Source organism: Neopsephotus bourkii, unplaced genomic scaffold (assembly GCF_033783945.1).
Source record: "Neopsephotus bourkii isolate Nb327-2 ecotype Australia unplaced genomic scaffold, CSIRO-AGI_Nbou_v1 NB_873, whole genome shotgun sequence".
Taxonomy (NCBI): domain Eukaryota; kingdom Metazoa; phylum Chordata; class Aves; order Psittaciformes; family Psittacidae; genus Neopsephotus; species Neopsephotus bourkii.
This window is the reverse complement of record NW_026901367.1, coordinates 2,182,700-2,209,455: the sequence shown is the minus strand read 5'-3', so window position 1 is coordinate 2,209,455 and position 26,756 is coordinate 2,182,700. Positions and strand designations below refer to the sequence as shown.

Here is a 26,756-nt window from a genome sequence, read left to right as displayed (position 1 = left end):
ACCTCTTTCCTGTCAGCATTGATGTTACATGGAAGCAAGCACCAGCAGAGAACTCTCCTTTTGCTGCTGCATCAGGTTTTGTCATGGCAGGGAGGGCTCAGTGGAGGAAGAGAGAGGCAAGAAAAGAGGAAGGAGAGGAATAGAGTGGCTCCTCCATTGATTTATTTTCCCTGCATGCCAAGAACTGGATATGAACCACCACAGATGATAAACGTGGTACCATCTTTGTCAGGCTGACAAGATTTGTGACATCTTTGTCAAGGTGACAACCTCTTGTCAAGGTTCTTGTAGGCTTCATGACAACAGAACATTTTAAAGAGGCTTTCTGAATGCTTGAGGAACTTTGCCTAGGCTTGAGGGACTCAGCAATGTGAGAAAGCATGAGGTTACTTGTCTCATAACCTGGACAAGTCAAAGGTAGGTGCTGATGCTGAATATGGGCAGCTAGAGAGAGGGCTGAGATTGCAGCTTGCCAGTTCATGCCTGATCTGAGAAGTGAGGATAGATAGAACAGGATGGCTTGTTCCTGTTCAGATGAGGGAATGAAATGTGCAGCAGCATTAGGAGCAATTAGACAGGCAAGGTGCATCTGAGAAGGAGACAGGCATGAGGCTGAAACTGAGAAGTGAGGTGATGAGAACCCACATGAAAGCATTAGCCACCCTGGGTAAAAAGCAAGGCGCCAAGTCCAGTCGGGGGCCAGAGACGTGAATGATGGATGGGCAGGGTGGCAGTGCTGGCTGCTGTGATCAAGACAGATAAGTTACTGCCCTGTTTGGCTGTGGTGTAGGAGCTCTTTCTCATACATGTGGAAGCATAGAATCCCAGAGTGGTTTGGGTTGGAAGGGACCTTAAGACCACCACCTCACAGGGAAGAAATTCTGCCTTCTATCTGAGTTAAATCTTCCCTGTTTTGGTTTGAAACCATCACCCTTTGCCCTACCAGTCCAGTCCATCTTGCAGTGCTGCAAGGGCAAAATGAGATCGTGACTTGGGTAAGATGATAGGCCTGGCGTGGAGAAGCAGATCAGAGAGCGACCGTTACTGAGTGCCTGTGATACACGTTCATATTTCATAGGGTGAGTTCACCTAACAGCAATTACAGAGGGAATGACAGATTAAGTGTCCTGTCTGGGACGTGGACCTTTGGAAATGGGGAGTTTGGGGAGGCGACGCCAGGGGAGCAGCCTTGGAAACCAGAGGAGAACCAAATATCAGTAGCCAGGCCGATAACTCTGTCAGGATGGGAATGAAGCAATATTCCAGAGATTACGCCAGGAAGTGGATATTAGAAACTTTGGCAAAGCAGCCAAGTGTGAAGGTGCAGGAGCCAGATAAGAGGAAGTCTGAGATAGGAGCAGAGGAGAACTCCAGAGAGCAGTGGAATGGTGTGCTAGGAGTGAGTGTGGGGATGGAAAGCAGGACAGGGGAGGATGATAACTGTTGAGGCAGATGAAACCGAGGGTGCTTTGTTGGTTTTACACATAAAAAGGTGGATAACACTTGTCCATAGCTGCACTGTAAGCGATAGGTTAGGGACAGCAGAGAGGAGGGACTGAAGGGGCTGAGGGCATGGATGGAAGCAGAGGGGCCAGGATTCGCAATGGAAAGCTGGAGCAGAAATGTCTGCCTCTGGATTTGGGTGGTGAAGAGGGAGGTGAGGAAGGGGGAGAGGATCTCTAGGTGGGTAGCGGGGGTTACGTCTGCAAAGACTGGCAAAATCCTGCCCGGGGAGGGAGGAAGAGGAGGAATGCAGCAGAAGGGCGAGCCTCAGGGTTACACTGGTGAAGGAGGGGCTGTTTACGGAGGAAGGTGGCGGGCCCGGGGGAGGAGAGGATGGCTGCAGTGGAGCGAGTCAAAGCCGGGCCGGGATTTCCACGAGGAACGGCAGAGCAGCGGGAGAGCAGCACTGGAGGAAATGGACGCTGGGGGTGAGCCAACATTGTCTGTGCGATAGGAGAGGGTGTCGGAGGAGGAGGAGCATGAAGCCTGCAGGGACCCAATAACCGCATAAACGCGAGGGAAGGCAAAGCAGAAGGGAAGGGAAAGGAGACGGGAAGGAGCGCCGGGAGCAGCCTGCGGGGAGGCCGCGGCACCGAGGGGGTCGATCTGGGGGTGACGCCGGGGCCAGGCCGCAGCGGCGGCACCAGGTGAGGGCCGCACCCGGTGTAAGCGGGGCCGCGCCGGGGACACCTGCCGGGCCTGGGGCCCGCCGCTCCCGCCGCAGGGAGCCCGCTCGCCGCCTGCGCGGGGGAAAGAAGGGGCCGGGGGGGCCGGGCCGGGCCGGGCCCAGCCCCGCCGCTGTCCCCGCCCCTCGCCCCTCGCAGCCGCCGCGGCCGGGCGGGCGGAGCGCAGCGCAGCGCCGCGGGGGCTGCGGGCGCTCCGGTCACTCCCCGCTGCTGCAGCCGCCGCCGCCGCCGCCGCCGAGCTGAGGGAGCCGTGCCCGGGCAGCGCTGAGGTAGGGGCGGCCGTGAGCCGGGAGGACCCCTCTGTAACCCATCTCCGTGTGTTGGTGTGAGGCGGGGACCGCGGGCGGCCCCGCAGCCTCGCTCCGCAGCGCCGGGCGGGCGGGGAGACCCCGCGGCCTCCCCCCTCTTCAGCCCGCATCCCGCTGCGGGGCTGCACCCCCGGCCCCGCTGTCAGGGCGCGGAGCCGCCCAGCCCAGCCCCGCCCTGCGGCGGCGCGGCCTCGCCTCATCTCATCTCTCCTCATCTCTCCTCATGGCTCCCCTGCGGGGCCGCAGCCCCCCCCGCCGCTCCCGCTGTATTTATCGTAGTTACCCCCAGTGGAGGTAATGGCAGCGGTGCTGGGGCGGGGCGCGGGGGCTCGTCCTGCGCCGTGGTGCGCAGCGCCCGGCAGCGGCGGAGCGGAGCCGCCGCAGTGCTGCTGCGGGGCCGCGGCGCCTGTCCCCCGCTGCAGCCCGAGGGTCGGCGGCCCTGCGGCGGGGCAGGGCAGGGCAGGGCAGGCTCCGGAGCGGAGCGGAGCGGAGCGGGGGGGGGGTCTGTCCGTAAAGCGCCCCTGCAGCCGGGCGGGGACAGGCCTGGGTTAACACAAAGAACATGGCAGGCTCCTGCGAGGCACCGAGAGGCTGCAGCAGCGCCGAGGAGCCCTTGCTCATGGCTCTGGCGCCGTGTACCGAGAGCCCTCGTGTAGAGCTGAGCCTTTCCCTCTGCGAGGGACGGTACGGGGCTGGGGCGAGGCAGTGCCTGGTTGATTTTGCTGCCTTAATTGTGAGGGGAATCGCTTTCGCGTTTGTAGGTGAGTCCTGGGTTGTTTTGAGATCGCACTAACGTCGCCCATAGGTGTAAATGTACAATCCTAAAAGCAGGATGACTGGGATAGGGAATAAACCCACGGAATAGGGAATAAACTGTTCCAGCTCCAGAGCAGTCCGCATCCTTTACTGACAGGGCGGGAATATTATGAAACCTGCTTATGGAGCCTCCGCTCTGCACTAGCCCCGTGTGCTGGAAGGCGCTGCGGGGAACAATGCTCCCAGCCGAAGCTTATGGGCATCAATTTGTTCCAAGGGATAACCAGCCCTGTGAAAGCATCAGGGGAGCCTGTGGCTCCTCAGGCCTTTGCAGGGAAGCTCTGCTGGAAGCAGGACTCGTGTATCCTCAGTGGGAGGAGGTGGAAATGGTGTGAAGAGCTGGGAAGGGTGCGTGATGGCAGCTCGATGCGGTTCCTGAAGAACTGGCGTTATCCATTGATGTTCTTGTGTTTTCCTGGCTGCTGTATGCTTACATGGCTGAGCAGGGCTTGTAGGTCTGTGGGGAGGACCGGTGGGTCACCACCAGAGCCAGGGAGGTGATAAATCCATAGGGAGGGAACATTCAGTTACCTCCTGCAGCAGCACAGGCTCGGTGTTAAAAAGAGGTCAGGTTGTGTCACTGGAGCCCGTTGTGCGCTGTCTCCAATGCAGGTCCAGTGCAGTAAACGGGATCTGCTGAAGCAGAATGCAGTGCTTGGGGATGAAATAGGAGCTTGCAGCAGTTCCGTGGCAAAAAGCATTGCAGACGCTGTTTCATCTCGATGGTGGCACCAATCCTGCAGCTTGTGGTATCCCTGCAGCGTTCCCCAGCTCTGCCGGCACACAGGGGTGGAACAGAGAGGGTCCAAACGCTGGTGCTGCATGCATGGAGAGCAGGACGTTGCTGCATGTCTCACAGTTCCTCCTCAGGAGGCGTTCCGAGCCACTGTGTGAAGGGTGTTTTGGTTTTCCTTCAGCATACGTGAAATCTAAGCCCTCGAACCCCTGTAATGCTCATGCTATTACGTCACCTGGCTACGGATTGGGTTTTAATGTGGGTCAGTTATCAGATTTAATACTTGTAGTTGGGTGATTTGTGAAATCAACGTTGTTTGTCATGAGTGATGAGTACATGGGTCTATTTCGTGGGACATAGATGGGAAGATGGATTTGTGCAGATGTTTAAGGCTCGGACTGGACTGGTGTCTTCAAGCATCTCCCCCCCCGCCCCAAAACCTGGTCTAGTGAAGGTGTCCCTGCCCATGCCAGCGGTTGGAACTAGATCAGCTTTAAGGCCATTTCCAGCCCAAAGCATTCCATTCTACGTTTAAGGCTCAGACTGCAAAAGTTCTCTAGCCAGTTAATCTCTGTAGGCACCTAAATTCCTTAGTCATCTGATCTGGGCACAGGTTACAAACCAGTCCGGTGGTTTATCACTGCCCATCACCCGTGAGTCAGCTCCTGAATCCAGTCCAGGCTGGTATCTCTGACCACAGCCTCCTGCTCATCACCATTTCATGGATATAGGAAAACCTTTGCGAACTGCAGCGCTCGGGTGATGGGAACTGGGTGGTCCAACATCAGCATGAGGAGACACCAGCAGCCCCTTGGATCTTGCCAACCCTCAGCTGAGTGGGGGGGTTGTGAAGCAGAGCATTGGAGACTCTTTTCTGTGGTGGTTGCACACACTGTGCCATGGAGGCTTGTGATGAGGTTGGGCCAGTGCTCCGTGATAGTGCATCCAGCTCTGGGGGCAGCAGCACCGGAGGGATGTGGAGCTGTTGGAGCGGGTCCAGAGGAGGCCATGGAGATGCTGGGAGGGCTGGAGCAGCTCTGCTCTGGAGCCAGGCTGAGAGAGCTGGGCTGGGGCAGCCTGGAGAAGAGAAGGCTCCTGAAGGGGAGACCTGAGAGCAGCTCCAGTGCCTAAAGGGGCTGCAGGAAAGCTGGAGAGGGGCTTGGGACAAGGGCCTGTAGGGACAGGCCAAGGGGAATGGCTTGAACCTGCCCCATCCCTGGCAGTGTTCAAGGCCAGGTTGGACGCAGGGGCTTGGAGCAAGCTGCTCCAGTGGAAAGTGTCCCTGCCTGTGGCATGGGCTGGAACTGGAGGAGCTTTAAGGTCCCTTTCAACACACATGATTCTGTATGAGCACTATAGAGCCATGTAGGGTTTTTCTGACAGCCCTCACGCTGTGTGCTCCCTCCTGTTCCCAGCTGATGTAGTCTGGGAGTAGCCTGTGCGTTAGACTTTTCTCCTTACCTCTGCTCAAGTTCATGGCAACTTTCCCGAGTGAAACCAGCAGGAATCTGGCCCGGAGTTATGAAATGTGAAAATCCAGTTGTCTCCCTTTGCTTTCGAGTACACTCACACCTCAAAAATCACTTGGTGTTTGATTGTTACCACCAAATAACGCTCTCCTGGCGAAGCAAGCGCTGGAGCTGGCGCGTGCGCGCCGTCAAACGGCACCGAGGCACAATCAGTGCTCTGCACTCAAGGCTGCTTTCCCCACTGTTATTCTTCTCCCCACATGTGGTTTTCATTTGTCAGATTTTTATTATTGCTCTGAAAATGATCTGTCGTGAGTTTGTTTTTCTAATGAACAGGGATACAGCGGTGCAGCAGTTATAGCTGGGCCTTGCCTGGCTTTGCTTTCCTCTGATGAAAAAAGGGCTACAGACCTAGATCATGCAAGGAATTTTTCTTGTGCCTAGTAGATCTCAGCTTACCTAACAGCTTTAACAGAGGGATGGAGATCTGTATGCTTAAGCAGGCACTTTATCCTTCTGTTTTGTTCAGCTTTATTTCTCTCTCACATATTGTTAATCCCAGACACATTTTTTACTGTCTATTTCTCATTAATAAGACCACTTGTGCATGGTAATAACTGTACTGTTAGTTGGTGGTCAGGTTTATAACAGCTTTAGTGGTTGTTCGAAACAGGTGACTAGGGAGGGTGGGCTTGTGTCAAAGTGTTATTTCGACTTGCAGTAAAAGGTGTGGGATTAGGAAAAGATGCACACTGAAGCATCATTGTTGTGCTCAGGGACTGTGTGTGTCTTCCTATGGCCAAGGGCAGGTTAAGGTTGAGAAGTACCTTGAGCTGTGTTTTAGCACCATTACCGTTTTTCTTTCCCTTCTCTGCGAGGTTTTTCTCCTATGGAATGATGAAAATTTCAGGATGTTCTTACTTTTTGATGTCTTTTCACTTGCCTCCTGCTATTTTCTTAATCATAGGATCACAGAATGGCTTGGGTTGGAAGGACCTTGAAGCTTATCCAGTTCCCACCCCCCTAGATAATACACTGCACAAACCTCTCTCTATATTTTCCCCAGCTGCGTGTCTTTTAGCACACCAGGAATCCCTTTGGCATGTCCCCACTGCCACCAGAGAAACATCTCATGCTGTTGTGCAGGCAGTTTTATTTCACCATCTATTGAACGTGCTGAGCATTAGAACTTGGAAAAGCAATGGTGGGTTGGTTTGGTTTACTGGGCAACCTCTCACATCAAGAGAGCAGCAAGAACTGGACAAAGGAGGCCATTGGAGTGAAGGTGTTATGCCAGCAGATGCTCACACACACGTGTTAGGTGCTGCGAATAGCCTGGCTGGTCATGCCAGCCATGCCGCTGGAATGGGAGAGGTGTCCAGTGGTTCTCTGTTCATCGACCTAAAAATACACTGCTCTGACACTGTTCACAGGTAAATGTTCCCAATTAAGCAGCTTCTCTGTTTACTGGGGTTCCAACCAGGCTGTTCTCTTTTGGGACAAGTGGCCAGATCCTGGAGTTGCACCTGCTGAGCAGTGACTCACTGTGATCTGTGAAACACAGGCAGGAATCCCATGGCTTGCTCTGAAGGGACCTCAAAGCTCCTCCAGCTCCAGCCCCTGCCACGGGCAGGGACCCCTTCCACTGGAGCAGCTTGCTCCAAGCCCCTGTGTCCAACCTGGCCTTGAGCACTGCCAGGGATGGGGCAGCCACAGCTTCTCTGGGCACCCTGTGCCAGCGCCTCAGCACCCTCACAGGGAAGAGCTTCTGCCTAAGAGCTCAGCTCAGTCTCCCCTCGGGCAGGTTCAAGCCATTCCCCTTGGCCTGTCCCTACAGGCCCTTGTCCCAAGCCCCTCTCCAGCTTTCCTGCAGCCCCTTTAGGCACTGGAGCTGCTCTAAGGTCTCCCCTTCAGGAGCCTTCTCTTCTCCAGGCTGCCCCAGCCCAGCTCTCTCAGCCTGGCTCCAGAGCAGAGCTGCTCCGGCCCTCGCAGCATCTCCATGGCCTCCTCTGGACTTGCTGAAACATGATGTTCCTGGACTTAGTCTCCCAGTTTTGTTCACATATCCACAGCTGTACACAAGAGACAGCCTTTTCCCCTTCTCTGTTACAGTCATACCACTTGGGGCTGTCTGGGTGTCACAATATGACCCAAGAATGCTCCTGCAGGTAACTGGAGAACCTGTGGTCTTGCTGTTGAGTAGTAAAGGGGGTTTTGGGTGTGTTTATTTTTAGGAAAGGAATAGGGCTTGAGTGACAGCTCAGATGTATTGGAGCAACCATTGGGTTTGTTTTGTTAGTCATGACTCCACCGTAGTGAGAATGTGGAATCATCCCTGGAATGGGCTTCAGTCTGGGCTGGGCAGGGACTCCTCCTCTGTGTAGGTGGGTCTGTAGGAGTCTGCACACAACACATGGGTTCTATGGAGATAGGTTGTCATGTACATAGTTATAAGGACTCAGTTTAGCTGGTGGAAGATGTAATCAGAGCTGAAGATGTGCAGACCTAAAGCAAACAGCACAAGCGTTCGTGTGCTGCTTCACTGCCCACGTGACAGAGTCGGTTGATGTATTTGAAGTACCCAGCTTAATGAATCAAGTGTTTCTGCTTCATCTCTTCAGTACCACTGTAGAAAGTGGTTGAATGGGTGTTGTGATCCTTTCTGGCCCTGCTCCATCGGCTCTACAGACCTTTAGGTCTGTCTTTTTGCAAGTGTGGACTGGAGGTTCCTTAGGCATCCCACTCAGGTACTGGCTGTGCTGAAAGCTCAGGCCTTCAGGTGGGTTCTCAGGGGGGATCACCCCCTGACCCCCAGGTTTTGTGGACCTTTATTTCCTGCTTTTGGGCTTTCTTGGAGGCTTTGGAGGCCCGGGCTTGGCAGCGAGCTGGTGGGAGGTGCTCCAGGGTGACGCAGAGGCTCCTCTGGGGAGCCTGGCCTGATGTGTTAAGGTTACACTGAGCAACGCATCTGGTACCAGGCTGGAGCTTCTCCCAAGCCAGACCAACAGGCACCTTTGGGAGTCCTGAATCTTCACTGCGAGCTTCAGCCCCCCATCGTGTTACAGCCCCAGGTACTGGTTAAGGTCTTTGTGGAGACTCCCTACCATCTGGATCTTGGTGTTTTTGTAAGTTACTGAGTTAATCCTACTGTTCTATCGATTGACTTGTTATAGAATGGTAGGGATATCTGCTTTGAGCCTTACTTCTACATGATAAAATGGAGCCTTGCTGTTGTAAGGGCAAGCAAGCCATCGGTATGTGCTGTTTTTCACCCATGGTGGGTGCTGGTTGGCTGGTTCGCAGTGGGGTTGATTTGTGGTGACTGCAGAAAAACAGGGGTTTGAGCACTATGACCAAACACTTGTTTTTTCCATTCCTGAAATCAATTCTGCTTTGTGCCTGGATACCACAAATACTCCAGCTAATTATAGCAGGCAGCTCCTCTGGTTTGTTGGCTTACAAGGGAAAAGGTGCTGCCTGCTGTATCTAAATCAACCTAATGTACACGCATTTACTTTAACACCCCCAGGTTTCTGTTTGGGCACCTCGCTTTGCAAGTGTTGGCTTTTGTCTGGAGCTAAGCTAATAAGGAGGTTTGCTTCCCCAAGGCTTGCAGTGACTTTTCTCTTAGGAAACACATATTTAATGAGTGTGCTTAAGGGTGATCCATGGCCAGTCCCTGCAGCTGGAGAGCTTCGCACTGGTGGGCAGTTTGTGGCTCCGGTATGCTGGGGGCATGCACATTTATAGCGACACTGGAATGCAGCATGAAGCTCATCAGTCTGTGCTTGGAGAAAGCAGGTTTTGCCTCTCACTAGCAAGTTACCGGTCTCTGTGCTTTTGGAAGGTACTTTGGGCCCAAATCTGCCATCTGGAAGTCAGTGAGTGTTTCAGCATAGGAGGAAGGCCACTTATTGTGGCCTTTTTTCTGCACATCATTCTAGGAAAGCATCCGTTATTAAACCCTGTGTTAGGTGGGCTCTAGTGAGGAAGTCTTATTTCCCACTCTGCCACTTACATGGAATGGAAAAAGCAGGGAGTTGAGCAGCATACACTGGTTTTGGGTGTCTGAACTTTCAAAAACTATGGGATCCACATCCCTTGAACTGTGAATGCTCCTTTAGTCAGCTTGGCTCAGAGATAGAATCATGGAATGGTTTGGGTTGAAGGGACCTTAAAGCTCTTCCAGTCCCAACCCCTGGTACGGGCAGGGACCCCTTCCACTGGAGCAGCTTGCTCCAAGCCCCTGTGTCCAACCTGGCCTTGAAGACTGCCAGGGATGGGGCATCCATAGACGAGTTGGGGGGGGGGGGAATGGATTTAAGCTGCAGCTCACCTTGAGTCATGCAGGGTCCCTATGTGATGAGACAGCCTAGTTAGTTTAACATTGGCTTTACTTTTGTAGCTTGTTGTGGCCTTTTTTCTGCACATCATATATAGGAATAATTCTCCCCAGTTCCATGATGGTCACAAGGTGAATGGATTAACTGCTACCCTCTTGTTTTTCACCTTTCTTTATTAAAGTAACCTATTCTTATTGTCATTTCAAGTGCTTTAAAGAGACCTGAAAAGAATCTGCTTGGCTCTGGAGCTCACTGGTTTGCACCAGTTGAGGATCTGTCCTGCAGCCTTTAAGTTCTGATAAAACAAACACTGGAGCCTGCTGTATTTTATTCCCTTTGAGTTTTTGGCACCAGAGGAACTTTTCCTGATTGTTTTTCCTCATTTGAAGGCTGATTGTACCAAGTGACCTCTTGCTACTAAAGGGTGGGTCGGTTTATGTGGGAAAGTCTTACTCAATGTGTCTGGGAGATAAGTGGGACTGCATCCCAACCAGCGCTGGGCATTCGATCCCGGAATGTGCTGAGGATCTGCCAGGAGATTGGAAGCAGGACTATGCGACAAGTGCGAATGCAGTCACACTCTCCCTAAAATAGTCCTCTGGATAACAGGAGATGTGGAAAGTTATCACTTACCTCATTTGAGCACAAACTCTTTCCTAAAAATGGATCATTGACTGAGGGTTTGGGGGGAGGTTTTTACCTTTTGAAGATATATTCTGGTTGCATCTCAGGGTCATTTGGGTCCTTCTTCAGGCTTTAGTTGAAGGCAGGAGAGGGCTGCAGGTGAGGAGGAAGAAGCTGTATTAAACCCATACAAGTGAAGCACAAACCCCGCAGTCCCAGCTTAGGGAAAGCTGTTCATCTAATCCTCATGGTTATCTGAATGAGGAGCAAGGTGGATTCTTATCTTGCTGTAGGTTAGTAGTGTCTTCAAGTTCATCTCAAGCTGTCTGGAAGTGGCAAGGCAGAGATAAATCAGTTCAGCAGCATTGGACATGCCTGGGCGGGTTGTCAGTGATGGGATTTTGGCACAGGACGCTGGATGCGGGCATTGTGTTTGGATATTAAAATGAGCAGTGCTTCGCCACTGCAGGCTCTATGTGGTTTCATTTAAGGGTAAAAATAAGCAAATTTGATTCCTGTTCCTGTGTCAAATCTATCAATGGAAGGATCTGATGGTGCAGCTTTAGTCGCTGCTGTAAGCCATTTAAACTTAAAACCTGTGCTGCCTAAATTAGTTCCTTACGGAAAGAGGATGAGTTAGCTTCTAAATGGGATAGTGTGAGGGAAGCGTGGGGGCCGGAGTGGCTGGCCTACAGTATCCCGAGTGAGCACCAGCTTGTGTTTAACCCTGTGGGAATCAGGGAAGCATGGATGGAAATAACCGTTCCCTGGAAGGGAGCTTCCATTGCTGCAGGGAGCGGGATGAGGAGCTCCGTGAAAGGGATGGAAATGTTAGGGAATTGTTGTGGGCTCCTGTAGGTGTGACCTTTTGTGGCTGCAGCTCTCGGGACAAGTGATGAGCTGTGCTTTCTGAAAGGCAAAGGGATTACTTCATGTGTGGAAAAATACCCGTCACCTCCCGCTCTGCGCCGGGAGCCTGGGATCAGTGATGCCCACAGGATGTACCGCTCCCATGGGGCCTGTGCCAGAACCCAAATCCCTGGCACAGGTACCAGGTCCTCATGGCCTGTGCTTGGGGAAGAGCAGTTTCATGTCCCCTGTGCTGCTGTCCCTGAGCTGCTCTGTGGTGCAGCAGCACCAAGGCTGCGTTCTGGTATCCTGCTTTGCAGTACATTGGGGAAGGAAGGCTCAGGATGAAGTGGAGCACAGTTGGAACACTCCCTAGGTTGTTCTGAAGAGGATGTGGCACACCAGTTAGCCCAGCCCTGTGCCACAGGGATTCCCTGACCCCAGCTGGCCCATTAAGCAGCTCTGCAGCTTTCCACTGTCGCTGGGGTGTGTAAAGTAGCTTTGGTGCTGCTCAGGATCTGGCTCCAAGGAGGGATGCACAAAACGCAGGTAAACAGAGTGAAAAACCACAACGCAGTGGAGTTTCACTGAGCTTTTCTATATAAGTCACCCTTTCAGGTTATCTCTGTAGTAGGAGACAAACATCCAGAATTGCACAGTTCCCATAAGAGATGTGAATAAGAGAAGCTGTGACTGCCCCATCCATGGCAGTGCTCAAGGCCAGGCTGGACACAGGGGCTTGGAGCAAGCTGCTCCAGTGGAAGGGGTCCCTGCCCATGGCACGGGTTGGGGCTGGAGGAGCTTTAAGGTCCCTTCCAACACAATCCAGGCTGGGATTCTATGGATAATGGCTAATAACAAGCTGAACTGCCCTGAAGAGCTGCAGGATGGGGCAAGCAGGTTATTTCTGGAGATCCATTCTCCTTGTATACTGGACAAACAAGAAGATGATGATTTTGAGCTAAACTTATACCATAAAGAATTGAAGCTGTATTTTCCCAGGCAAGTATTGAAGTATCCATAGTGTAGTAATGATCTGTGTCATCTGCTGGTTTAGTAACGAAACTCTCAAGTGCATTCTTTGTGCAGTGAGAAAAGAGGGACCTTCTGTGTCTATTTTCATTGCTGTATTAGGATTCTCCTTTCTTTGTGACACTTAAGGATGAAGGATCTGAATCTCCAGTTGTGCCAAGCGACACAGCTACATCCCAGCATGTGAAGCTGTGCTCACTGACATCAGCACAGTCTGTGGCTTGAGCTTTTGAATCGTCTTCATAGAAAAATATGCAGAAGAACCTCTCTGAGCTAATTCTATATTGCTCAGTGATTCTGAACCACATTAGAACCTTGAGGATTGTGAAAAGACACCAAACAATGGTAAATAACATCACAAAGGATGGCAGTACCCCCTTTGTGGGCAGCTGTGAGTGATGGGGAGCACATGGCTCTTGTCTTCTCTGTGTTTTTAGTCTGGGTAATCCTAATAGGGAGTAAGTTGTGAGTGTGAGTCTGCTGCTGGAGTGTGTGTAACAAAGATCAGTGTTTAGATGTGCCATAAAGGTATAGGAGGACCTGGGGATGCTTGTTTAGGTATTTATTGCTGGTAAGCTGATTGCTCTAAACTAGGATCTTCTCCTGAACAACTGGAGAAGGAACACTGTGAGGACCTAACCATCTGTTTCATACAATCATAGAATCCCAGAGTGGTTTGGGTTGGAAAGGACCTTAAGATCATCCAGTTCCAACCCCTTGCTGTGGGCAGGGATGCCTCACACTAGACCGTGTCACCCAAGCCCCATCCAACTTGGCCTTGAACACCACCAGAGATGGAGCATTCACTACTTCTTTGGGCAACTTATTCACAGAATCCCAGACTGGTTTGGGTTGGGAGGGATCTCCAAAGCTCACCCAGTCCAACCCCCTGCAGTGAGCAGGGACATCTCCAACCAGACCAGGTTGCTCAGAACCGCATCCAGCCTGGCCTGGAATGTCTCCAGGGATGCTGCATCCACCACCTCTCTGGGCAGCCTGTGCCAGTGTTTCACCACCCTCACTGTAAGGAATTCCTTCCTCACAGCCAGCCTGAGCTCCCTGTTTCCATGTGAGTCCGTTCGCCGCAGCGGAGCGGGTGAGGAGCACATGGACATGCCAATGGGAGGTGGAGCACCGGCTTGGCCAGGGGCACGCCAACCATCTCGGAGCTGTTTCTACAGCTGCTGCTGACGGGCAGAGAACAATGTGAATCACTTGGGGCTGCAGTGGCTCAGGCTGTGAGAGTCCAGAGGCACAGAGTTCCTCACATTCCTGGCACAGGGCAAGGAGCCTCCACGTCACCTTGAGGGCAGCCTGCAGAGCAGCGTGTCCATGTTATTCCAGGGTGGCTTTAACGGGGATACAGCTGCTGTCAGCTTTAGCTTCTGGTTCCACAAGTGTGGCAGGACACTGAGGAGCCGTGGAAGAGGTTGGGGGCCCCAAATGAGTGTTCAACAAACGCCATTAGACTGGTGCCTGTAGCAGTCTTACTATTAAAGGTTTTATGAATGCTTTGGTATAATCATAGAATCAACTAGGTTGGTAAAGACCTTTAAGATCATCAAGTCCAACAGTATAAATATATATAAGTAAATGCATAAAAATCCATATAAATGCATCTGCTTTCTGATATTTAGTAGCTTGGTCTTTATGTTGCTTGACCCTCTAAAGAGAGACGGGAGGGCATGTAAATGTATAATAGAAGGGCAGAAATAACTTGGTATGTTACTCATGAAAGGTTTTGTGTCTATTTTGATAAAATCATAGAATCAACCAGGTTGAAGATCTTTAAGATCATTGACTCCAACAGTATAAATATATAGAAATGTATATAAATAAATCCCTATAAATCCATATAAACGCATCTCCTCTCTGATATTTAGCAGCTTGGCCATTCTATTTCTTGACCCTCTGAAGAGAGACAGGAGGGCACGTGAATGTATAAAAGAAGGGCAGAAATAACTTGGTATGTATTTTTAATGTTCTGTTGTGTGGATTGATGGAAACGTTGCAGCTTTGGAAGGCTGAAATGCTCAGTGGTGATGGATGTGGAGACACGGTCACTATGCAGACTGCTTTATCAGAGGGGAATTTCCAAATGGCGTTCCAAGCATGTTATTAAAGGATTAAAGAGATGGGTGATGCACCTGGGGCTAACTGTCCCGAAACCAGGCTTCTCATACACCATAATTAACTGTTATGCAAATATTCCCATAACACCAAACCGTGTTTTGATTTGCTTTGTGCCTCGCAGTGGTTCACACGCTGGTCAGAAGCATTTGCAGCATGAACCTGATAGGTCTGGAGGGAGCGTGTGTGTTGTATGAGGTTGTAGTTCTCATTGTGTTTCCATCTGAGCCCTATGTCTGTGGGTCTGCTTTGGCAGAGGAGCTCAGGACCTGCTCAGTGAGGTGAGGAACATGATGTGATGCCTGGAACTTGCTGGGTTTTGGAACATGGAGCTTGGTCCCAATGAGCATTCCTAAAGGTCCTGGTTGAATTGCCTTTGCAAAGGGCAGACTCGTGTTTTGTTCCAGTGTTCTAAATGATAATCTTGTTTCCCCCCTGAATATGTCACCTGTATAGTGAAAACTCTTTAACTTTGGTGTAATATCCACTTCTTTTTCTCTGAATTGGCCCCAGTATAGCAGCAGACTGGAATGTTTTGTACATATTTTCCTTGCTTACGTTGTTATATTAAGGCAAGCTCCCCGTTTTTGTTGTCATCAGGAGCAATAAATTCCTATTCTTCTTAATACTCTGCCCATTCTGCTTTTGACTTCCAAAAAGTGCTGCCTGGAAAATGCAGGGGTTTCTCTTCCAGGTGCTGGAACTCTTTTCCAAAGTCAACCTGAAGGGCAGAGTTCGCCTTTGGGAAGTGCCAAGTGGAAGATTGGTGGGTGCTGAGACTGCAGTGACCATGGCTTTAGCCCTTCCAGGTCTGCTGGCTTGCAGACATGAGTGCCAGGAAAACATTGCAGTATTCCCTTTAGCTGTCCAGGCAGGACAGTTTCTAAGCCAAGATTTCAGAGTGTATCAGGAATCAAGGCTAGATGGCTACGGGGTTGCTGCTTCTAAATTCTAATGTGTTTTGTGCTGATGCATGGTCCTTGAATATTGTGCCTTAAGGAATCGGTTCCCCAGAATCACTTGAAAACCTTTTGCTCCCCTCTGTCCTGGAGACATGATGTGACTGGGGTGGCTCTGAACCAGGGGGTTAGGGTGGGTTTAGAGGCTCCAGGGCTTTAGAGCAGGATCCCGTTTGGTTTTGCAGGTGTTTGGAGCCTCCAATGTGGGGTGGCAGCAGAAGAAAAGCCCTCTGCTCATCAGCATTCTGTCCAAGATAACTTCTTACACCTGAACCATGGCAGGGCTGCTCTCAAATGATGGGATCAGAGAGGTTAAAGCCCAACAGCCCAGTGTCCAACCCCACTGCAGCCTGTTTTCTTCTCTCTAATAGTGTAGTGAAGTCATTCTGTTAACAGCTGGTTCCCACGTGTGCAGCACTGATACCGTATCAGTACTATGAGCAAGTCCGTCTGGCCTGGGGTTTGGATTCTGGTGAGCCCTGCCCAGAAAAAGTGACACATTTGGGGAAATGATGTGGCCTTTCTGTTGGGATGACTGGCACCGAGCCCATTCTGGTGGTGATTTATTGCTGGTGGGCCCAGGTCCCTCTGACAATGACGGATTGCCCTTCGTCTGCTGGTCCTGAGTTATTTGCTCTGGCCTCAACAAGTGTTCCTGATGTTGACAGCCTGATAGCCGTGTAAACCAGCCTTATGGGAACCTCCGGGAAGCAGGGTGGGATTGGTTGGAATGGTTAAAAGTTGTGTTTTCTAGGTGGAAAGCCACCCCAACAGAACTGTTCCTGAGTTATGGTTTTATTCTGGAGCCTTCGCCCTATCAGTGGCATCAGCAAAAAGGGGGAGGAGGTTTGATGCTCGAAACCAAACAGAAACCTGGAGAAAGGCAGTTGAGGAGGTTTTCTAGCAGCCTATAGCTAATTTCAGCTGTGGAGTTTGGGTTGGTTTTGTTCTTTATTGTGCTTTTTATTCAGTTAGTTTTTAATACTTTTAATTTCAAGGTCTTTTGTGGGATGAGGAAGGAGGGAGCTGCTGTCCCCACTGCAGTCGCACCATGGGGCGTGCCTCTGGCCCTGTGTTCAGCTGCAGGCTGAGGGAAGCCCTGGTTGGTTATAGCAGCTGGATGTGTCGAGAAGCTGTCATAAGCACTAATTCCAGGCTTTGCTGCTGGGTGGTTTCTGCTGGAGACAACAGTAAATCCCCCCAGTACTGTTCCCATGCGGAATCCAAAATTCCATGAGAAATGCAAGCCCTGTGAACAGAGTTGACTGTGTCAGTCTCTGCTTCGCTTGCCTCGCACCGTGCCTGTAAGTCATCCATGAAGTCAGTGCACTGCTTAAAGCTGGCCGTTCCTTTTGCAATTCCCATCCCAGTTCCAATATTCAGATATTCACAGAATCACATCAAGGTTTGGGTTGGAAGGGACCTTAAAGCTCCTCCAGCTCCAACCCCTGCCACAGGCAGGGACCCCTTCCACTGGAGCAGCTTGCTCCAAGCCCCTGTGTCCAACCTGGCCTTGAGCACTGCCAGGGATGGGGCAGCCACAGCTTCTCTGGGCACCCTGTGCCAGTGCCTCAGCACCCTCACAGGGAAGAGCTTCTGCCTAAGAGCTCAGCTCAGTCTCCCCTCGGGCAGGTTCAAGCCATTCCCCTTGGCCTGTCCCTACAGGCCCTTGTCCCAAGCCCCTCTCCAGCTTTCCTGCAGCCCCTTTAGGCACTGGAGCTGCTCTCAGGTCTCCCCTTCAGGAGCCTTCTCTTCTCCAGGCTGCCCCAGCCCAGCTCTCTCAGCCTGGCTCCAGAGCAGGGCTGCTCCAGCCCTCACAGCATCTCCATGGCCTCGCTCCAACAGCTCCACGTCCCTCTTGTGCTGCTGCCCCAGAGCTGGATCAGGGCTGCAGGGAGGGCTCCCTCTCTGCCACGTTCAGAATAACTGTGAATAGAGAAATTCTTTCGTTCTTCTTACCATGGAAGTGGAGCATTCATCACGTCAAAGGGTTGCTCCCAGGGCTGGACACATGCAGGAGTTGAGCTGAGGCCTCTTCACCCCATTTCTTCATCTCTGTTGTTGTTGAACAGAGAGTACAAGTGGGTGGGAGAAAGGAAGGAGCAGGAAATGGATCAAAAGAAAGTGCAGAGCATCTGAACTCAAATGGATGAAGTAATGGACCAGAGGGAATGCAAAAGTGAAAATGTGGATTTAAAACAGGAAGCTGCATCCATGGAACTTCATCGTGACCAGACTGATCCTGCCTTGGCAAATGGGTGCATAGCAGTGAGTTGGGCAAGAGGCAGCACCTCTGCTGGCTGGCAGGGGTGTGAGGAGGAGCTGGCTCCTCTCTCGGGATGCTGTGGGTTCCTGTTTATGGGAGGAGGAGTGAATGCTGTACCAAGCCACTAATTACCTTTGGGAGGCCACTTCCAAGGGTGGGCGCGATCGCAGTGATTGAGCTGGGTGGGAGGATCAAGGGCTTGGCAAGCTGCAGTGTGTGCACTTAGTGCTGATAGCCTCGGCCTACATGTTACAAGTATTCACAAAGGAAAGGCAGTGTTTATGTGTTTCCCCAATGTTGTGGTGTTAATACGGAGCTGAATGAGAAAACATCATTTCAGCAAAATGATTTCCTTAAACTTGCCATCAGCAAAAGATGTGTTGGGAAAGAGAGTTCCCTCTAGGGTCAATTAAAGGACAAACAGGAATGGCCACTGTATATTTAATGGGCAAAACCCTGTGCTTGTCATATGGCTTCAATGTCGTCTTAATAACATTAAGAGGGAAGGAAGGGAGCCAAACAACGCACCTTTTGTCATGGAAATGAAGCCCAGGAGGGCTTTCAGCAAACACTGGTCAGCCCAAACAAGGGTTTGACTCCTCATCTGCAATAAAAGAAAGTCTAATTTGTCCCTATCATCCTGTTGGTGCAGGTGAGTGATGGGAGGACTGTCCTGACTGCCTTTGAAGTTCAAAATGAGGAGAGATTCCTTTTGCCATTCCATTCTCTAGCTTGGCTTCTGTGTGCAGCGAGAGCGCTCCCATGGTCAGCATCTTGGAACACTGGAACAGGAGACTGGAGCAGGATAGTTCCCTGCAGCCCCAAACTGTGTGAGACCGGAGCGCGGAGGCAGAGCCATTCCCAGCTGTGTTTCACCAGGGGCTTTGCCAGCATTCCAGGCATCACTGCCCTTTTCTGGGGAGGGAAACTGAGGCGGAGAGGGGCCAGCCTGGCACTGCAGGGTACAGAATACCCCTGCCCTGCTCCCCGGGTGGGAGCTCTCTGGATGGAGACTGTTCACACGCAGGCAGAGGGATCCCAGTGAGGCAGAACTGGGGTGAATTTGGCCTCTGCCACTAGTACAGGTGGTATAATGGATTGCCCTGGAGCTACTCCAGGGAAATGCCAGCTTGGATTGCATGACGTGCTGTCGGTGCTGCTGGAAGCGAAGAGGCAGGGTAAATCTCCACGCCGTCAGTCTGTCTGGCTGTGTCACTGGGGATCACAGTACTCCAGCAGTGCTGACGCTCTCCCTCTGTGCTCCAGGAGCTGCCTTTGGAGCTCTCACCTTTAGGAAGTGAAAGAGAAAGGGAAGGGCCTCCTGTGTTCCCCCACCTGTGCTGGCACCAAGCCATCGCTTCTCTGGTTACAGCTTCACCCTCGCCAGGCTTGCTTTATAACCAAAATGAACCCAAAGCAACAAACCCCAAGCTGAATTCAGTCACAGATAAAACACCAGCATAAAACCACGCTGTTAGGAGGGGAGAGGATGTCATGGCTAGTGATACATCAGCCCATACAGTGTGGTCCTGGTTTGCAGTGGCCTCTGGTTGCTGTTTGGGTCTCTAAGTTAGCCAGTGATTTTCCTCTTGAACCACATTACCTCTGGATGTGAGTGGAGCTGGTACTATTTAAGCATGTCTGTTTGGATGAGATTTGCATTAGATGCCTCAGACGTTACACTTGCTCCCTGCATTCATGCTAAAAGTAGCTTTCTTGGCTCAAATACGCACAGAGATGAGTTTGTTGGCAGTTACCCTGCCAACAAAGGTAGGCTTTAGTAGCTTGTCTTTGGAAGGTAACGTGTGTGAAATGTATGGTGGTGGTTTGGGTGCAGAGTACTGTGTGAAGAGCCACTGGGATGTCTTTACTCGAGTCCTATTAACCACTTTAAATACAGAGACGTTGCTGTGCTTTCAATGCCATCTTAGTGCTTACTTGAGGAAGCAGGTAAGTGCATTGCTTGAATTGTTACATACTGAAGAGATTAAATGCTGATGGTGTTACCTGGGCAAAACACGCTCAGGGGTGTAACCAGAGGGTTTCCTCCTGAATCAGTTAATTTTGCTTCTCCTCTGTGTTACACTTTAGTTCTGATGGCATAAGAAGGTGGATGAACAGCATCTGCTCTGGTCAGTACATGTTTGCAGGTTGTGCATCTCCATGCACAAGTGGTGGCACTTCCCTGTTCTGTCAGTGATCAATGACAATACCTCCCCCCATGTACCAGCCTCACCATCCTCTCCTTGACATCCCCAGAACCTTCTAATTGGGTTGTATTTACTTATACTTTAATCTCTAGATGCTGTTTGAAAAAAGGATGTGGTGGCACTAGGGCTCTACAAGTCAGTAGTGGTCCATGGGAGCCTGGTGGTCTCTACCCAAGTACCTGCAGTGGTGTCGTGAGGCTTTCTTCAATGGCTTTGGGTGTATATGTAAGCAAAAGTACATGAAATAGCTGAAGGGACCTTGACTTCAGTGCTCACTTGTCACTGACGAGCACTAATTATTTAGCAATGTGAATCAGATCTTGGGAGGGTTATTTTAGGATCGGGTCTTGTTTCTTCTCTGCTGAGCAGTGATTCTATCCTAGTGAGAAAGAAGCCTCGGTAAATAAGTGGTTGAGCTGGGTGTGCTCTGCTGCCAAAGGACTCTGCACAGGCCTTAGCCTTGCTCTGCAGAGATGTACAAACAGGTCCATTATCCATCTTGGAGAAGCCACCGTATTTGACACAAGGCCCCTGCTTGGGCACTTGGGTCCTGTTTGGCTCTGCCCTGGCTCCTAAAGCTGGTTTTCTGTCTTACTGCAATCTACACGGCTGCCTTGAAATGCTCTTGTGAAGGTCGCTGTGCTGGGCACTTTGCCATCCTGAATTGCCTCCCTTGGTCTCTAATATTACAAGTATTAGTAAAATATTGTATTGGAAAATTGGTAAAAGAAGCCCTGGGACAAGGAAGCTGTGGCTGCCCCATCCCTGGCAGTGCTCAAGGCCGGGTTGGACACAGGGGCTTGGAGCAAGCTGCTCCAGTGGAAGGGGTCCCTGCCATGGCAGGGGTTGGAGCTGGAGGAGCTTTAAGGTCCTTTTCAACCCAAACCTTTCCATGATTCTATTCTATGCTTCCATATAAGTGTTGCCGTACTGGCAGCTCCCATGTGAGTAAAGGAAGCTCCAGTTTGTGCAAGACTGGCTCCGTGCAGCCTGAACACCCAAGGCAAGCTGACAGTTGCCAGACTGGGAGAGATGTGCTTTAGGGGTGAAAATGTAGCTTTCACTCTACATAATTTCAATGACTGCAACAAATTTGGCCTTTTCAGAGAGCTTAAAAGGAAGAGCAGCTTTGTCAATGGGAGCAGAGTGGAAACTGATGTCTGAGAACAGTGGTGCATTTTCTAGAGGGGAAAAAGAGTTGGTTATTTCTGGCTGTTGCTCTCCATAGGGTTAAATTACAGATCCCTCGTCCTCAGCTTGCTCATAAACCACCTTTGATGAAATGAATAGCAGCTTCAAGTGGGAGGATGGAGAGGGAGCTGTGCTCGTCTTGCTGGAACAGAATCTGCAGGAGGCGCAGGCGATCCCAGCTGGAATTCCTGCAGCACTCCTCAAATGTCCCCAGGTTTTGGTGGTTTTTGTCAATTAAAGTCTTTGTGGCTCTTACCTGGCCTTGTGGAGAAGGTGACAGCCCCCTTCTGCCTGCTTCAGAAAGCTTCAGCTGGGTGCGGGGTCCCAAAACCCCATCCTAGAGACACTGCTGCTGTGAATGGTGCTGCTGAGGCTGATGGAAGGAGAGAGGTGAGAGTTTTGCCTTGGGCTTGGGGCATCCCAGACCCAGTTCATGTTGATGGGTGTTGTTAGTACCTAGCAACTGTAAAAATTGGGCTTCCACCTGTAAAAATTAAGCTTCTGGCATTGTGCTGCAGGTGAAGAAGGTTATTCTGATTTCAATCTGTGCTGTGTGTTACGTGTCAAATGAGGCGTATAGAGAATGACAGACTGTTACTTTGGAGGGTGAAAGCACTCCTTTTGATACTTTCTGTTAGTTCTGCTGCTAAAGGGACAGTGATGAGGCTAATTTTTAACTCCCCAGTGAAACAGTTGGTTAATCTGCTGTTCCTGCTCACTGTGTAGTTACCACTGTCTCCCCAAGATGCTGTTGCGTGTACTCTCGCCAGTCCCAATTGTGCCTCCTCTTAACAAGACCCAACTGGACACTGGAGTTTCTTAGCATTCCATGGCAAAAAGCAGCATGGAAAGGTTAAAAGAGACGTAAAATGAAAAGCTGAGCATCCATTTCCATAAACCCACAGTCTGCTACCTCATTTTGTTACTCCTCTACACAATTAACTCTCATTTGGACAGTTGATGGTGGCTGTTGTTTTCTACCTAATAACATCTCAGTTTGGGTTACTCTTGACTGACACCTGTATGTGAGAGCTTGGACCTTATGCTATTGGAGCAGAGGATGATATCATCCTTTCCTCCTTTGGCCCTGGGAGGAGGCTGTAAGGAGTCATTTTTGTCCCATGACGTTATGTAGCTGGGTACATCTCGGAGGTAAGGTGATAGCTGCTCCATAGGGAATGTCTGGGGCTCTCTGTCATTTCCTGCCCTCCACATTCCTCTCCTGCTCTGTAGCCCACACCCAGGCACTGCTTTGTGCTGGCTTTGGCCAGTTTTGGAGCAATGCCTCGGTTTGCTGCATCCACTGCTGTCATTTGACATTGAGTCTAACACATCCACCCTGCTATGAGTGTGCTTAGGGCCATGGAGCTGTATGGATGCTGAGTGTGACCTGTGGTGTTTAGGGTAGGTGCCAAAACACTTGTCCTAAGGTATAATGAGCTCCAGGGGAAGCAGGCTGGTTTAAATCAGTGTCTGTGCTCAGTGTTTGTTATTGCCACATGTATGGGCCCCAGAGCTAACTCCGGGTTGGATCATCCCCAGAAATGTGATGGTGATTTTGTGTTTCATCCCCTCCCATGTTCCCTGCGGTAGCATCTTTAATCTTGTGCTTCGCCAGGGTCCCGAGGGGAATCTGACAGCAGCCATGGTGCTGCGAGCAGATGGATGGAGGGCTCTTGTGCTCAGTGCCTTCATTTGGACCTTGGAGGCTTCCAGCAGCCTTCAGCAATTCAGGGGGTTTATTTTAAATCAGGATTTCTATTGGTTTTGCATTTAATTTCCCTGATCTTGCATTGATTTGCAGGGTGCAGAAGGATTCTGGAACAGGGTTTATGCTTCTTGCATCCATTTTGCATTGAAATACATCACGCCAGGCTCTGAATAGCAACAGACTTACGCTGCAAAGCACTCCCTGTTTTGCTCTACAGCAGGTCTGATGATTTTGACTGGTATGAGGCTTTAACAGGCATTAAATCTTTGTACAACAGCCAGCATAACTCTACTGCGTCTGCAATTAATAAGTAATTCAGCCATGTCAAAGTCAAGCGAGCACAAATCCCGTTTATACCGTGCTTTGCCATCTGTCTAATCTATCTGTGTCAAATATGGCTTGTTTGGGGCTGTCCCGCCGTCTGCTCGGGGGGGATTAAATGGCCCTGTTTCTCTCCTGATGTTTGTAACTCAGGTAACAAACAAGGTTTTTGTGCTGGATTTGGAATGACTTTGGAAAACAGGAGTGTGGGAGTCAGCCCAGACTCTTGTTTGTCATGTTCCATAGTGTTCGTACAGCTCCAGCACCTTTAAAGCAGCTCCTGAGTACAGGATGAACGTGGGCTATCTGAATGTAGGGACTGCACTTTAGGCACTTGCAGGGAAACAAGCACCAAAATGAATAGTGTAGATCCACCCATTGCCTAGTGCTTGTTTTCCACGGACCCAGTGCTACCCTGTAAAAGGCTCTATTCTCTATACATGGAAGTTGCATTAGTTTTGTGGCATGTCAGAAATGAATAATGGAGGGGACTGGGTGTTTCATTTCATTCTGCTGGTCTGTGGGAGCTGTACATCCCTTCTGAGTGCCGGGGGAGCAAAAGGAGTAGCATTGCAGTAGGATTTGAAGGTAACCTTTCCTTTGGACATCGTTCCAAAACCAAATTGATGCAGTGACATCTCATCAGCAGTCTTCCAGTGTCTGAAGGGGGCCTACGAGGATGCTGGAGAGGGATTGTTCATCAGGGACTGTAGTGATAGGACAAGGGGTGATGGGTTCAGACTGAAACAGGGGAGATTTAGGTTAGATCTAAGGCAGAAGCTCTTCCCTGTGAGGGTGCTGAGGCGCTGGCACAGGGTGCCCAGAGAAGCTGTGGCTGCCCCATCCCTGGCAGTGCTCAAGGCCAGGTTGGACACAGGGGCTTGGAGCAAGCTGCTCCAGTGGAAGGGGTCCCTGCCCGTGGCAGGGGTTGGAGCTGGAGGAGCTTTAAGGTCCCTTCCAACCCAAACCATTCCATGATTCTATTCTATGATTCCATGTAAGTGTTACTCTACTGGCAGCTCCGGGTTGAGTGCAGAAAGCTCCAATTCATGCAGCATTGGCTCTGTGTGCTGTGGGCATTAACATGTGGTCCCATATATCCTGTGCTCTGGCATTGGGCGATGACTTGCAACCTACCTCCACGTTCTGCCCATTTCAGGCAGGGAACAGTGACCTTGTGAGCTCCTGGCACCCTGTGCCTGCTGCCTGCAGCCCCGGTAGTGCGGGCTGAGCCTGCAGCAGGGATGCTCGGGATGGGAGCGTGATGGGCAGGTTGTGTTGGCAGCGCTCAGCCCTGCACCCTGGCTCCAGCACCACGTCTGCATTGCCTCCACGTGTCTGCACAGCCAGCGCTGCTCTGGGGTGTGCCAGCCCACTCCTGCAGCCTGGGAGCCAGGTTTGCTCTCTGGGGCTCTTATTAAAGGCAGCAGATACAGCCTGCATCCATCAGGACCCTCTCAAGAGAGGAAGCTTGCAGAGCTTTTCCTGAGATGCCTGTTAGGAAAAAGACACCAGGAATAAGCTAAAAAAACCCTGCATTTTACCTTATTCAGCCCCATTTCTGCTCTCCCCCTCTCACCAGCTCACTTAATCTTTATTTATCTCTTCTTTTACCATCACATGAGCTTTATGCAGAGAGATTCCTGCTCTCGAGACAGCCGAGCCTGCTGTGCAGTGCCGTGCCGAGGGGAAAGCCAACTCCAGTCATTCAGGAATGAAATGGCTGAATCATTGTGTTAAGATGGAGTCAACCAGGCAGATCGTTCTAGAAATGGAGGGGGCAGGTTTTGCTGTCCCTGGTGAAATGAGGAGGCTTCTTTCTGTGTGTTGTGTTGATATCAATGCTGTCACTGATAGAGATGTTTCATATGAAATTCCATCTTCAGTGCTTCATTCCATCCAGCCGGAACACCAAGTGTTGTACAGGTAGGAGCTCACAGCAGGATCCTTGGGAAGAGAAAGGGATAAGTAAACCATAGGTCTGGTTTAACCTATTCCTGGCTTCCCAGCTCATGGATGTTCATGGAGAGTCTAATAACCAAAAAGCCAGCATAGCATAATCCTGAGGTTTTACTAAAGCCTCTTACTAGAGCATCGCGCACTTGAAAACACTCCCATTAGGATATTCACTTTGAGAAATGGACTGATGCAGAGGTTCTCTGGTCCTCCTATTCCACATACAGATGCTGTCATTACTGTTGACCTGATTTGAATATGGGCTTGACTGGTTTAATTGGAAATATTGATTGTGGTGCATTGGGTTAGTGGTGGTTTTGCTTTATTCCTGCCCCAGCTGCCATCCTCCCTCTCACCTGCGAGTGCAGGGATCACTTTTTCCATGATACCTGGAGAAAGAGAGCGCTGGGAGGAGGGATTTTGTCCACTTGTAGATGTTGGAGTGGTTTAGGTGATGTGCTGTTAATGAGAGGGGCTCTGGATTGTTCAGGGCTGTTGCTACAACGCTTTGTAGCTCTGTGCTTGCTGCATGCAGGCATTCAGGTTTGCTGGGGAAGGAGAGGGGCTTGGGACAAGGGCCTGTAGGGACAGGCCAAGGGGAATGGCTTGAACCTGCCCGAGGGGAGACTGAGCTGAGCTCTTAGGCAGAAGCTCTTCCCTGTGAGGGTGCTGAGGCGCTGGCACAGGGTGCCCAGAGAAGCTGTGGCTGCCCCATCCCTGGCAGTGCTCAAGGCCAGGTTGGACACAGGGGCTTGGAGCAAGCTGCTCCAGTGGAAGGGGTCCCTGCCCGTGGCAAGGGTTAGAGCTGGATGCTCTTTAAGGTCCCTTCCAACCCAAACCTTGATGTGATTCTATGGAATTGCACTGCTTTTAAATATGGTTTAAAGCTCCAAATCACAGCAGAATGCCTAAAACCTTACACACACTACATTGTCAAGCCAGCCATGTGAAGACTATTCTGTATTCCATATTATCTCTGGGAGCTGCAGGTCCCCTCAGCATCTGGTGCTATGTCTGTTGCCTCTCTTATACCAATTCCCATCCTTCTCACCACAAAAGGGTGCTGGACCAACCCGGTCTTTTCAGTTAAACCACTCCTTGTGCTTTTATTTCTTCCCTTTTCCTCCTTCCTTCTCTGTAGTTTTACCTGGCCATGCTTTGAAAGCTTTAAGATTGCATTTTTGCCATGACAGTGAACCAATGCTCAAGATTTCCCACAGGAAACAAAGCTTTTAGAGCCTGGAAAGAGGATGAAGAGCGCTTTCCTCCTCCTCCAGAGGTTCTGCACCCAAGATGGCTGTTGAGAGCCATGTGGAGGAGAAAGCAAAAGCAAGAAGATCTGGAGGGTTGCCAGGCATTGAAAAGGCCTGTGTAGTAAACGGTCATTAGGTGGCAAAGGATGAGGATTAGCACTTTGTGAATTGCTTCAGGGCTTTTGTGTTTGTGTTCTGGTGCTGTAAATCTGCAGGTGGGAATCTCAAAGCTGGGAGAATCTTCTCTTCTGAATAGAAAGGAGGTTCTCCCGCCTGCCTGCAGGTGTTCCTTCATGACCCGGTCACCTTGGCCTACCTGAATGAGACAAAGAATGGAACCCTCCTGCCATTGTTAACCTGGAGCCTGGTCCTTGATTTTCTTCTGTCTTTAGT

The 26,756-nt window shown here is 50.8% G+C and overlaps 1 protein-coding gene across 2 annotated transcripts in view; it reads left to right on the top strand.

Annotated features, from left to right (window-relative positions):
- Positions 1-1,994: 1,994 nt before the first annotated feature.
- SPTBN1 (spectrin beta, non-erythrocytic 1) overlaps positions 1,995-26,756 on the top strand; it is a 138,619-nt gene continuing 113,857 nt past the window's right edge. The window contains exon 1 of one of the 2 annotated variants that reach the window (XM_061356850.1): positions 1,995-2,150. The gene's annotated coding sequence lies outside the window, so the exon portion shown is untranslated. Of the gene's footprint in view, positions 2,151-2,318; positions 2,459-26,756 lie in introns of those variants that run through there. The other variant, XM_061356852.1, reaches the window with a different exon arrangement.